The 14,296-nt window shown below is 42.2% G+C and overlaps 1 protein-coding gene across 2 annotated transcripts in view; it reads left to right on the plus strand.

The window, feature by feature from the left end:
• BNC1 (basonuclin zinc finger protein 1) overlaps positions 1-14,296 on the plus strand; it is a 76,250-nt gene that overhangs the window by 15,995 nt on the left and 45,959 nt on the right. The window contains exon 2 of one of the 2 annotated variants that reach the window (XM_068696372.1): positions 13,486-13,578. The exons of the other annotated variant lie outside the window; for it this stretch is intronic. The gene's annotated coding sequence lies outside the window, so the exon portion shown is untranslated. The remainder of the gene's footprint in view (positions 1-13,485; positions 13,579-14,296) is intronic. 2 annotated transcript variants of the gene reach the window in all.

Here is a 14,296-nt window from a genome sequence, read left to right on the forward strand (position 1 = left end):
CTCTCACCTGGCCGGGAGCCTGGCCAGGCTGGAAGAAACGGGCAGCCTTCCGCGCCTTGCCAGGACTGCCAGTACTTGCCTCAGGACTCCTTGCCCTTGCTGCCTACCTTCTCCACCGCTGCCGGTGGCAAAGCTTACGCTGCCTCTGCCTCCGGTTTGAGGAGCAAGGTGCAGACGCGCCCAAGCCTGACCTTACGTGGAGCCTACACGTCTGGTGGAGCTTTTTTTGTGGGGCCAACTGTGTCCCAAGGTGCCCACTGAGCGGCCACCAGAATTCCTCCCTCTGCTGTCCCGAGGGACGTGCCGGCAGCACGAAGGCCTTGTGAGCAGCTGGAGGCCTGCTCTGACGGGGCCGTGAGGGAAACCAAAGACAGTGTGTTCCCAGGAGACATGTGGTGCTCCTGTCTTAGCAGGGCCTCTTCAGGCCCCGGCCGAGGTCAGCCTGTGAGAAAGAAACCTGAAGTGCAGATGCTGTTGCTCATCCTGCCCTTGGTGTGTGGATTGATAAACATTTTGTCATTTAACGGCTGGTAATCTAGGACACCTCACAAGTATCCCCTTAAAAGTGCACATAAATGACAGTTTAAATTAATGTGCTTAGCACTTGAGGCAAACCTACTTGTATTTAGCAGTTTAACTGCACAGTTATTAATTTAACGCTGCCTTGCTTAACATTCCTTGATAGCTGTTGTTTCAGTGGGAGGCCTGCTCCTCGGATCAAATAGCAAATCGCGGGTGAGTCCTCAAGGAGTACAAGGGGGGGGGAGGAAGGAATCCCTCCAAACGTACCAGGCTGCATCACTTCCCCCAGCAGCTCTCACTGGTGTTATCTCTGACACTTTGGCTGGCTTCTTGCGACTATCATGCCGCATCACGAGTAATAAGGTGTTGCTAACGCTGTCCCTCAGCGATGTTTACTCACAGGGTGACAGCTAACATATCGGGGCGACACGCTGCTTTTGATCTTAAAAGCCAGCCTCTGTCTACTGGAACCATGACAGAACCATGCTGTGGTTGCGCAGTTCAAAGCCTGAAACTTAAGGACTGTATTGACGTCCCATTTAATTTTGAATATTTATCTAAATATAATGCTATTGACTATTATAAAATACATAAATAAACTAGGAAAGGAAAAATAGTATTTTTTTATAAAAGGAAAAATAGGTCTGGTGCAACAGATCTTTAACACTTACTTTAGCGCGCACCTTTAAAGCATAATTGGTAGTACTTCAAAGTTAGAGAAATCACTCTTGAAACAGGTTTTATAAGTGTGCTCTTTAGTGACTGCACCATTTGCCCTGTTTAAACCTTTAATGCATTCGCATTTGCAACTGTTTTTTCTCTGGGCATGCATTCTTTTGTTTTCTAAGCACTGCTCATAACTTTTCTAGTAGGCTATTGTGTTTACTGGGTGCTGGTGTAGTACTTGTCTGATTGTGCTTTAATTTGTACAGCACAAAACTTGCAAGCTAATAAAAGAGTTATTAGAAGAAAAGTTAACATTAAAAAAGTATTCAAGATTCCCTTTTATTCACCCTAAAAATGGTATAATAACTGTCAGAAGTGGATATTCTTGTAAGTGGAAGAGATGACGGCAGGAAATTGGGATAGCTGGAAGGGGACAGAAGAGATCCAAGTCAGGAAGTAATGACTTTTGCCTTTTTCTTGGATCACATTAGCAGGACCCTGTGGTTAGTTTTTTTTTGTGGGTTGAAGTCTGAGATGCATGCGTTCCTTGTCTAAGGTGAAGAAGGAATCAAATAGCGCTGGGTGGTGGATTTAGGATACTGGTGTAAGGCAAGAAAAAGCATTCTCGCATGTCACATGAAAAAATGATCAAATAGGCATTTCATGACTCGAAAGATGAGTAATAAAGGGGCTTACAGGACAGGAAAAATAATTATGCATTTGTCTTTCAATTCTACCTTTAATAATCACCCTCTTTTCTAGAGGAGCTCCACCTTTAGACAAAATGATCACAAAAAGACTGTAATTTATATAATTTTATCCTTTGAAACTACTGTTCTTCATAAGCTTAAGAGTGTCCTTATGCAATAATTATTCATTCTAAGAGGTAAGGATATATGATGATGTTCTGTGTTGTAGGTGTTTTTTTTTTTCCCTTTGGTCTTTTACAACCCCAGGGAAGAGCTCTTACTTGGGGATTTTTGTAGCACTTGGTGGTATACAGAGTGCACAGGAAAGATTAACTTAAAGAGGAAAATGTACAGGTAATTTTAACATTTAATAGAAATAAGAGCCTTATTTTCAAAGTGATACTGTATTATTAAATGGAGTTAGCAGAGATGATGCAAAATAAGAAATGATGTGTAGGTATTCCCTGAAAAGACCTGATTTATGTCCCAGCCTAAAATGGAAGATTTTTGAAAAACTGGAGACCTGGCTCTGAGCTTTGCTCCCTAGAGAGGCCTGGAGGAAGGAGTCTCGTAGGCTTTCTAGCTGTGGTCACGATCAGCTCTACAGCAGCAGCTTTCAAGCAGCGTGCCCTTGTCTGATGAAACAGAATATTCCTAGGGTGAAAGCTGCTGGACTTATAGATCCTTGTGCACCAGGTGAGTGGTTGCACTCTACATTGTCTGCAGGTGAACTCCTGGAAACTGGAGCCTTTCATGAAATTCCTTGCTGCCTTGTAGCTCTAAAACTGTGGATTGCTATAAATCTTGTCCAGTTGCAGAAACCAGAAATAGTACATCAGTGAGAAACGCAGAAATAAAACAAATACTCTGACCTTGAAGCTCCTGATTCTGGATTTGTGATGTGAACATGGAGCACTGCCACAGCATTTTGATGGCCCCTTTCCCTGATCTGTACAAGTTAGTGATTAATGAAGAAGCTGAGCTATGTTATCTTTTCTTTCCTCGTGTAGAAATTACTCATCAATTTGTACTCAATTGTTCAGTTCGTAAGTAGGTGGAACTGTGTATGCATTAAAGGTATAGCTTTTATAAACATATAAAACCAGCACTGAGAAAATGACCGAGTCCCCTCGGCTAACAGAGTCCCCTTGTTTATGTTTTCATATATCTTATTGGACAGTTTTTATTCTAAAGCCAGCTGTCACAGCCTGATGTTTCACAGCCTTCGCTGTTGGAACATGCATGTGTTCTGGCATCAGTCTACGTGGAATATCTGTTTGAACAAATGCAGTATCAGGACATGCCAACTATGGCCAGTTGCATTTAGTTACAGCAGTTGCTGAACGTACCTGGAGGGTTGACATTCAGCAATGAATGAAGTCAATTTTGGCATCTCGCTAATAATACTTCGACTTCAAAATTTGTACCTCATCGTAATACACGAAAGGGGGTGTGGAGGGAGGGAATGGCCATTGAATTAAAACCGGGATAGCTTGCTTGGCTGTCGGACAGCATAGCTGTGAGGTCTCGGTTTGCAGTTGGACCATGAGGGACATTGCAGAGGATTAACTGAAATGCAAATCCTGAACTGAAACACTGATTCCTAAGACCACTGTAAACCCCCCCAAAGCCATTAACTGCCCCCTGGATTGTCTCCTCCCACAAATTCTTTCTAGATCATTGGTAAGGAACTTTCCTGCTCCAATGAACAGCTCTAAGGTAACAGCAGTGCCTTTTGTTACAAGACCACATAACCAGATTTTGTGACACTCTGTAGGAGCAGCATGTGTATAAGGATGCAGAAGTTTTCATAGAAACACTAAAATATATATTAGGCCTAATTGCCTAGCATTCGATAGAAGGTTTGCTTAAAATACCCCAGTAAAGTCACAGCTTCATTCATGGTAATTAATGTAATATGTATTCTGTGCCATAAATGGTCCTTTCTGAAAGTTACAGAATCACCATCTTCATTGCAATTATCAGTCTTTGGAGTGGGAGAATCCAGTGGTCTATACCAGACCAGTGGTGCACAAAGTAGCGTTAATCACAGCTGGAGAAGGGGTGCCTGTCTTCGTGTGAACTGCTGTTAGAAAACTTTCAAAAAGCATAGCTGGATTATTGTGTATGAATAAAGATTTATGCACTAAACAAACAAACAAAAAAAAGGTAAATTAACTGGTACATTAAAGAAACTGGGTTTTAATAGAAATATTCTAATTAGCTGATAGAACCAGTAGCAAATGTTAAGTCCGCAGATGCAATAAATAACAAATATTAAAGAACAGGAAATATTTTCTTCCCCAAACATAAAAAGACTGATCCTGATCAGTAGCACTGACAAATATTCAATCTCAATGAAGTAAAAGAAGTAATGAAATTTGGGGGCTCACCTGGTACTAGGAACAATATGGAGCAAATAGGTCTTGGGGTGGTTCTGCTGGGCACTGTTTGGGTACTGTCAGGTTTTCTGGGGAAACTCAAGTCTTGCTCTGTTCTATGGTAGCTCAGGTAGGATGAAAAAAGAAACTTGTATCTGATTGTAAGAGTTCTCTTGGGGTGCAAAGAAAGAATGGGAATTAGTTTGAGCACCAGGGTTATGAATTCGAACTGGCACTTTAATGTTAGAAGTCCTTGCTATTTTTCTTCGGTTTCAAATGATAAAGGAAAAGGAGTCTGGATCCCAGCACATTGGATATGCTGAATCATGACCATTGTCAAGTTGCTGCGAGGCAAAAGCTAACACTTCAAAGTAAAGCCTGGGATTGCAATCTGCAGGCACCAGTCTCTAATCCAGAGATGCCAAACCTATTTTATATTTTGGCGCATAGAAGGACCACTTAGAGCAAAGTTACTAAATTCAGCACAGTAACATAGAGATAAAATCTCAATTTGAATACCAATATACTGCTCCCTGATATTTGGCACTGTCTGAACCAGTTTGGGGCTAATTGGCTTGGTGGAAGTGGCATAGCTACCCTTGCACGGTGTTTCTTCCAAGCTAAAACCCCTACCAGGAAGATTCAATGCAAATGTGACTGTACTGCTTCCAGGCTTGAACTGGTACCTCCAGACAGGTCTGCAGAGCTTCATGAAATCTTAGGGTGTGAGTCAGCACTCAGCCCCATGCGCTGCTATGCAGTTTAGACGTGATCCAACATTCACGGGAGTCTGTGGGCCAGGAGATGTTTTGCAGGCTAGGTAAACCCCCCAGCTGTTTGTTTGGCACTCGTGCTATAAAACCGTTTTCAGAAAAAAAACTGTTTTCCCTACTTGAGTACAGACCTCCATGATATACCTTGTGTGAGGAGAGGTTACTCACAGAATGAAAAGTTTGGCAGGATCAAGCCCGAGGAAAAAATGTGTGATCACATCGCATGTAAGATATATTGCACGTGTGCATTACATTAAAGTTGTATTGAATAAGATATTACAAAAGGAAAGCTCTGGAAAACAGAGGGGGGCAGGGAGGGAGAAACCAGTTCTTGGTTTAACTGGCAATAGACTGGTATAGTTTTTAGTCTTTAACCTCCATCCCCACAGTCACTATTTCACTGCAAAGTAGAAGTACTGCTTCGTATCCATATGTAGGACAGGCCCTTAAAAATATTTATTTAGGATATTTCAGAGCCATCTGAAATAATTCTCAACTTGTGTATACACATTAACATGTTTTGATTGGGATGGAAAGGGACCAAGTCCCAGATATATTTTTATCCTGGTAAGTTGGAGAGAGATTTGTCTTAGCGCAAAGCCAGAGGATTTTGGTGGTGTATGCGGCCGTTCTGGAGCACTCTGTGTGTATACTCCAGAGAAGCAGGAAAAGGACAGCCGTGATTAATAATTATTTTTTAATATGGATATGTGTAAATTCCAAATATAAATCACAGTCAGATTTTCTGACAGAAAAGTGGAACACTGTCTAAGACAGCTCTGATTTCTGCAGGCAGCTATATATTATCTGTTTAAGTTCCAATGTCGATGTTTTGTCCAAGGAGAAGTCTTTAATTTTCTATCTGACTTGAGCGATTTGCATACAAAGGATCTATGAAAAAAAAAAAACTTAAATGTCGGTATTTTTATTGGTTTAAAAAGACTTGCGTCTGCACCCTTCATTTCAGAAGATCAACATCTCTCTTAAGATCTGTATATAGATAGCAATTACAGAAAGCAGTTCGCCCACACATACAGTGGCTTAACTCTTTAATAACAGTTTATTTTTTTTTTCAAAAAAGAAAGCATAAACATAGCTCAATCACTTAATCATTTGTGTTGTTTTTCAAAATTTCTTATTTCCTTAAAATCTTCAGCAGCATGAACCAATAGCAGTGCCACAGCACTACTACAGCTGTGCTCACTGCTGTCTGCACACTTGGGAGAAAAAAGCGGTAAGCCCAAAGAGCTCTTACATGGTTCTCTCCATATCAGTCCTCAGGAAAAGAAATGAATGGGGAATGCCTTTAAAGCACAAGGTACAGAAAATTGATGGATAGCTGTGAATGAAGAATAATTTCATTTTACCCTAGCTAATACTAAGGTGAATGCTATAATACTGTGAAAACAAATACTGTCATGAGAGGTTTCAATGGCATTCAGAGCCCTGTTTCATCCTCTAGCATTTTCAAAATAAATAAATTGATCCCTACTGTTTTTTGTGTACTGTTGTTTCAATGCTATCTTTTCCTTCCCATATCTGTTTACACTTCTGATATCTTGCCCAAGTGTTAATATTGTTGTTTTGGCTCCTGCTGAATCCAGTCTTGCCATGAGATAGCCTTCATGAACCACAGGGGATATCTGGAGGACCCTTTCACTCCTGCTTGTCTATTAACCTCCACTTATCCTTCTATAACAGAGCACATTCTTTATCAGTTAGAGGAACAAAAGTTTTTTGGGGTAGGAAAGGTAGCATTCAGCAATTCCTTAACAAAAAAAAAAAAAAAGGAGAGTTGTGAAAAATCATAGTTGCAGGGCTATACATCTTTTTTTATTTTCCTTCCATAAAATGCCTACCTGTTCTTATTTGTTTCTTCTCACATGAATGCTCCAGCAGAGAATTTGTCCTAAAACCACCCCCATCTGTGTTCTGGTGGGGGGAAAAAAAAAAAAGCCTGTGAAGCAGTGGAAATGACAGATAGGTGCTATTGGGGTGAAAGGGCAAATTTGTTAATGGAAATTATGGATGTTGCAAAGTATTGTATAGCTGGCACGTAAAAGCCATTTGGTATAACGGTAGGTGCCAGAAATCTTTTTTGGCCCACTATAAATTGCAGATGAGCAAGGCAATGGAAAAATCGGAGAAGCAAAAAAATATAATAATAATTCAAAACTTTCTTGATCAATGTAATTTGAAGTGTCTTTCATGATCTGGATAGGAGTAACACGTGAGTTGTGTGTGTCCACGTGTATACTTAGGTACCCACGTTCGCTTTGTACTTCTCTTCTTAGCAGTACCAGCCATGTCTCTAGCTCTTTGGCCTCTCAGCCTGTTCTTCATTTATGTATAGTTTGGGCCTGTGGTCCTCTTTTCATAACATGTATGTATGATCCTAGCCCAGTTACCAGCCTAATCCTCACTTTGGAGCACAGAATGCTGTAGTTATTGAGAAATGGGAATGTGCAAGGCTTTTAACTGAAGGAACTTGGGGGGGAGACTTCAGATGCACGGTGGTGTTTCACCTTAAGCTGGCACACCTTGTCTTTAATCTAGGTTGTTTAGGAAAAGAGTTAACTTTTAAATGACCAAAGTTGGGGGTTGTTGGTTGTTTTGTTTTGTTTTTTCTTCCACAAAATGGATGGACTTTTCTGAAGGCAGAGGAGCCCTGCTTGTTGTTTGAACATGAATATTATTTGAAGTAATTTTTTTTTTGGCCTCTTGGGCATAAATGGAACAGGTGTGTGTTTGCCACAGGCCACAGCTCGGGAAAGCTATGTCAAAGCACAATGAAGTCATTGTGAAACAGCAGTATTCTTCCAGAGTCCTGGCTATTACAGACAGGAATACTTAAGAAAGCTCTGTGAACTGGATTCCAGGTGATAGACAGAAACGACTTCAAGAAAAAGCTTTGCATCTGCCTAATTATGTTTGCCCAGTGAGAACTACATCTCGTCACCTATGTCTGAACAAGCTATGTGAAACAACCGCTGTCGACAGTGAAGTGGGTTCACACACGGCCAGTGTTGGGCTGATCTTTGAGTGCTAAAGAGATCTGGTTTCTTTAAACAAATTGTTCTCCGTGTGGACGGGGCGAATATTTTCGCTGTAAAGTACGCTTTGACTTTGAGTGTGTCGGGAAATACTGTACCCACTAAATGATTATTAAATGGAGAGGAGGGAGGAGTTCCCAGGCATTACAGAGTCAGCTTCTGCTGCCGGACTCCTAGCTGACACCGACAGCCCTCTGCCAGGAGTGAAAGAATATGTTGTATAACTCACTGGCTCTACCAAGTACGCAGTGGTACTCTGCAAATAAACTTTCTATCCAGGTATTTTTGGACTTCTGCCTCAAACCAAGTGGATAAGGAGCATTTATGGCTCTAGCAATAAAATTGTGCAGATGTTCTTTTTTGTATGTGCAGCACTAAAAAGGAAAGCCACGTTATGCTTTTATCAGATCAACTCGAAATCAGTACAAGTGTAGCTCAGGGTTGGGATTTATGCTTTCACAGCAACGTATCTTTTTACTCCAAGAAGGCTTTCAGTGTTTGTGCTTAAAGTCGCACACTAAGCCCCCCGAAGTGACAACGGTATGGTTTTCTTTGTGAGATTTCAATGTCTGGATTAGGTCACTTCACTCTTTTATAGCTTTAACCAGCTTCAACTTGTACTGTGGTGACACACATCTGCTGACTCGATGGATCAGTGCATTAAGCTTCAGGCTGACTGGTGGGCCATGCTTGAAAGACTTTTGGCATGTGCTGGTGCCTGCATTTTTCACCCTTGACTGAAAGCATATGCTTCATACAATTGAGACAGTGTTAGCATGTGGGTCTCAGGCAGCCTCCTACACATCTGGCAGAGCCTGGCCCTCCTTCCAGGTGAATCATCTCTCCTGGGAGGGTGGCTTGCAGCACTGTGGCATCTGCAGAGTGGCAGGAAGTGTCTGAATTCATCTGAGAGTGATTTTTATCTTCACATGCTTTTCCAATTTCATCAGGCCCCTCATGCTACATTCCAAGTGACATGATTAAACCTGCCAAAGACAAAGGGAGGCTGATTGATAAAAATTATCTTTGACCCTTCACAATCTGTCATAGCTTAAGATAGTAGTAATAATAGTAATGATGGAATGAAATAAGTGTTATGCGAAGGAAGCTATTATTGTTTGAATAATATTCTGTAAAACAGGATTACTTCCTTGCTTTTTGTTTCCATTTTATCACCCAAATTAACTTGTCATCAGCATAATAGAAGAATGGACTGCAAAGGATTATAAACTTTACATTGACTTTAAGTGGCACTTTACTTTGATTTCCATTGTCTTGGTTTTATTTTAACATACAAGTCTGAAGGCACAATAAAGATGCAGACCAACAGCAAAGGATCAGTTTTCACAAAGGAGGTTAGACATTTAGGCAGGGGTATTTTTTTAACAAGAAGTGTATGGATCTATTTTTCTTGATATGAAAAGAAAATCCTTGAAGGAAGGTTCTAAACATAACTTGTGCTGCACAGCAAATAGAATATTTTATAAGCACAGTACATAAAAATATTTTTATTCTTTAGCCTGCTGCACTAGTCCAGGCACTTGGGTTATATTTCCTCCCAACCAAGCATCTGGACTGATACAGATGATCTGCAAGAAAGGAGATTAACTCTTTGCACCCTGAGATGTGTTACAGATCTGTTGCATTTGCTGGCATTTCAGTAATGCCAGCGACAGAAAGTTTTGGCAGAAATATACTCGGCCTCTTGCTTTCTTTAGAAGTTATACTTGGTTTTTGCTAAAGAAAAGTGAAAAATTGTTAGGCCATAAAGCACGCAGAGGTTTTGAACTATAAAAGGTAGCACATCTGCATACGTTACCGTGAAAAGCGAACGGTAAATTTAGTTCTTGGTTAGCGTAGTGTTAATGAAGGGTAATTCTGTTGATTTCGTTTCAGTTATTCTGAATGTAATGCATGTCGTGAGGGCAGAATCTGACCCACTCTGCTTTGATGTGTGCTCTGCTCTGTCAGGAGCTGCGAGGTTCTTTTGAACAGATGCCTCTATTCTCCTGATACGCAGGGTCATTAAAAAGATCAAGATGACCAAGGCTGAGCCATTCGGATAGCTGCAGACAGCTGCGCTCTGCCTCTGCCGTCTACATGGGGGTGGATTCTCTATGAATTTTCCCTCTGAGGTTAGTTGTGTGTGGGAGCATTTTGCATGCTGACCACTGCCAAGCCTCACCCTGATGGCTGGCTGTATGAAGGCGAAGATTACAAGTTACAGCTCTTTCTGAGAAAGCACTAGGTTCCCATGTATCATGTAGGAGGAAATCCATGCAGGGCTTTTGCTAGGCAGGCTATGAGAAACTTGCAGGGCTTTTCCCAGAGAGACAAGGCAGCAAATAAATAATTGCTGAGTGAGTTGTTTCTGTACTTACAAAGGTTTGGTGTTTAGTGCTCTGTAAGTACAGGACTTTGCAGTTTACTGCTACCACAGCAAAGCAGCTGGTCACCAAGTAGCTGAGTCAACGTCAGATAGCCTGCGAGGCTTCCTTCCAGATATTTTATGGAGGAGTTAAAATTGCACAGGATACTAAGATATCCTCAAGTGATTGCAATGAATACCAGCTATCAACTTAATCAGGAAATAATACTTCAAATGTTGCCAGCCTGCTAACAAGAAACTTCTCTGGGGCTCTGGCTAACAGTTACATCTTACTAAGAACCAAATGCTTAATTCTACCTGTTCAGCTTTGGGTTTGTGCCTTTTTATCTCTTATTGCTGCTATAAGGTGCTTTGTTTCAGCCTACTTCAGTAGGTTGCACCAGCACACAGTTAGTCATTTTGTGTGTGCTTTTTTTTTTTTTTTTTTTAACTTAACGTCTATTGGAGATAACTGGAATAGTATATGAATACATGTTAATACTTACAGACAAACGCATGTAAGCAGAACAGCATCATTTAGCATAGTAAATATGGGCTTTGTTGCTCGATGCAAACAAAATTCTTGGGATAAATTTAGTGTAAAACATTGAATACTTTAAATCAGGGCAGAATAAAGCCATACGTCGCTGCTAAGACAGTGAAGCATCATTGGTGTTTTTTTAAAAAAAGCCATTACACACTTGGGATCTTTCCCAACTATGTTTCCTGATTCGAGAGGTCTGTTGGCCTTGGTAGAGGCAGTGCTGAGGCTCTGAGGAGCAGGGCTGGCGGAGGTGCTCAGCGGCTGCTTTTCACGTGCCCCAAGACCCAGGCGGTGCCTTCAGCAGGGCTGTGGGCTGGGAGGAAGGGCTGTATCATGCTTTGCCCCAGTGAATCCCCTCCAGCTGAAGAGATAACAGGTTTAAGGAGCTGCACTGGCATCCTGTGAGATGGCAGCTACACAGCCTCCTCCTTGGGGCCTGCCCAGTTTCCCAGAAGAGAAGGAAGTGAGCGAAGCAGGCTGACACTTGATCCTTCTCTTGGAAAGCCTCCTTCATTAAGTAGCTGCTGATAGGAAGTGTCATTCAGCACCTGTAAAGCCTGGCGGTTGCAGATGGGTCTCTGGCGAGGCAGTAGGCCAAGCTGAAGGCGAAGCCCCCACGCTCAAGGAGGGGACACAGACAGGGGAGCGCTGAGGCTCGGCCTTGCAGGCCACACACCCTGCTCTGACCCAGGCACAGCTCCTACGTCCCGTCCCTTCTGCAGCTGGGCAGCTACAGCCACCCTCTTGGAAGCTGTATGGGGAGAAATCTGGGGGACATTGTGTGTACAAGTCACTGCCTTTTTTTATTCCCACCTCTTAAGGTGCAAACGATTTTACTTATTTTTTCATGAATCAGTATTTCTTGGCAGCTTGTACGTGAGGACACGCGTGCACCGTGCTTCTTCCATTCTCCAGCAGTTCTGTTTTGAGATAGTTGTGCTAGGTTGTAAAGGTATGCCCTGTTGTGACAGAAGTATCCCTTAGCCTTAATAAGAGAAGTGGGGTGGCAAGTAATTTGTTTTCAGGGAAAGAAAAATTCAAACGCAGTGGCAGTAGTTTCACAATTCCTGTTCCCAGTGCTGCTGACCATAGCCCGTTGGTCTTACACTCCTATCTGGAATCTCTCCAGTGTTCAGGACAGGTTTCTTCTCATGTCTGATTTAAGATTAATAAGATATGGCACTTTGTAATAGGAAAACTTAGAATATGTACAGTTGTACACATACATTCATGTGCAAAAAAATGTGCATGCTACATCCTATTCATCTTTTTCCTACTCAGTTGTATTGGTTGAGAACTCGCTGTTTGTGGAGTGACACTGTTATTTGTAATTGTGATTTTCAGTGTGAGTGAGCTAATGTAACAAATTGTGTCGTCCTGGCTGTATTTCTTGGCACTTGTTTAATTGCAGCCATAAAGCTGTATAATGAATCAATTCAGATAATTGGCGAAGTGCAGGGACTGCACTAGAACTTGCTCTTCCCCCGTACCCCCACCTCTGAGTGCCCTTGCCACGAGGCAACAGTCTTTTTCCAGCTTGTGTTCGCTTTCTCTGGTAAAAAGGTCTGACAAAGAGATGCTGGGTGTGTGTGTGCATGCATGCACATGTGCATGTGTTTACTTTACTCTCATTTAGAGCCATTAAGAACTTGATCCCACAAGGTTCTGAGCCCTTTTATTTCCTGCTGGCTTTTCGGGGGGAACACCTTGCAGAAGGCATTTGGCCTTGATCATACCATCACTACAGAGGAAAAAGGGGGCAGGGGGAGGAGGGGAGATGAGAAATCAAGCAGAGGAACACGACTGAAAGCACTGACTCCATCACTATTGTTTCTGCCTGTCTGGTGTGTTTGCTGCCGTGAGATTCATGACAGCCAACCGGTTTGGAGACGGGACTTTAGCGAGGTTAATAGGTGCGCATGGCTTTTATCTACCACTGCCCTCTACTGAATAGAATATGAGATATGATATTTCAGCTATCTGTTTGTAATAATTTCAGTCTTTAGGTATTTGAGACTCCATTAGCTCAGACGGTAGAGGTCACATACCTCCGAACATCTTTAATTTTGTACGGGAAGTGATATACAGCCTTCTGTCATCTAATGCAAAGGCCTGGTGCTTGGAGAAAACACTCCTACTAATGTTAAATTCACAACACAGCTTAAGCCCCTTATATTTGCTGCTTGTAGATTTAATAGGTCTCAAGTCAATGCATGAAATATATCCTTAGCTTTAGGAAATATATAATCTTCACCGACTCTTGTCACATTAAAAAAAAAGTACTAGGCAACTGTAAGTAGAACAAAGTTTAGTTTTCAAGTAATCTTCCTGTGTAATAAATTATTTAAAAAAGAGAAAAATACTTTCAGCTTTGAATTTCTTTGCATTAGACAAAATTTGCCACAAATTGTCTTCGTGCTTTTTAACTTCTTACATGGATTAAAATAGTGGCCAGAGCTAGGCTTAGCCTGGGTGTCTCTCTGTTACAGGGGAAAAACTCTTTTGGGCTGTCTGGCTATTTCATCAGCTTTCCCTTGAACTAAAGCAAGGGACACAGCTTTGTGGTGAAACAACAGCAAGCGGTAAGAGCTTAACGGGGCCCTCCAGGTAACATGAAAGAGTGCCTCAGTCATTCTCTGTCTTGTTACTCTAAACACCAACTGAATTGTCTCAAGTCGTTTTCCCTCGCGGGAACACTTAGCCTTACCAAACACAGCTCAGCCTTACAGGTACATTCCCACCAATTAAAGAGGAGGGGTTCCTCACAAGTTCTGCCAATGCACCCACCTAGCTTGAGCGAGGATTGCCAAGTATAACAAGCGGTGCCAAAGTGTGTGGTGGTTTTGGGATCTGCTCCAATGGGGACCAAGATGAGACACTCAGTCACAACTTAGCCTTTGCATAAAGCCAAATCTTTGTGTATTCCTCCAGATTAAACTCGGAGCCGTCCTTATGGGGTAATGGAGCTGTACCTGGGCGGCTTCTGGCCCCTTCTGCTGGCAGAGCTCTGCCCTGGGGGAGGCTGGGCAGTGGTGTTTGCTTCGGGTTTAGTCTGAGTTTGGGGGTTGGCGGTTAGGCTGGGGAGCCTGGTTTGTAACAATAAAAATTCAGATTCTCCTCCCAAGATTTTCAGCTGTGAAATGCATGAATTCTGTGAGGCCTTGGAAAATGCCAGCCTCCCAGAAGGTAGAAAATAGGTACCTTCCAGTCTTGGATCTAATAAAGAATTGAACCCCGAGGGTGGGGTTTGGATGAAGGTTCAAACCCTGATTCCCTTGAAATCTGAAGGGGTTTGGGTTC

This window comes from Anas acuta, chromosome 12, assembly GCF_963932015.1.
Source record: "Anas acuta chromosome 12, bAnaAcu1.1, whole genome shotgun sequence".
Lineage (NCBI taxonomy): Eukaryota > Metazoa > Chordata > Aves > Anseriformes > Anatidae > Anas > Anas acuta.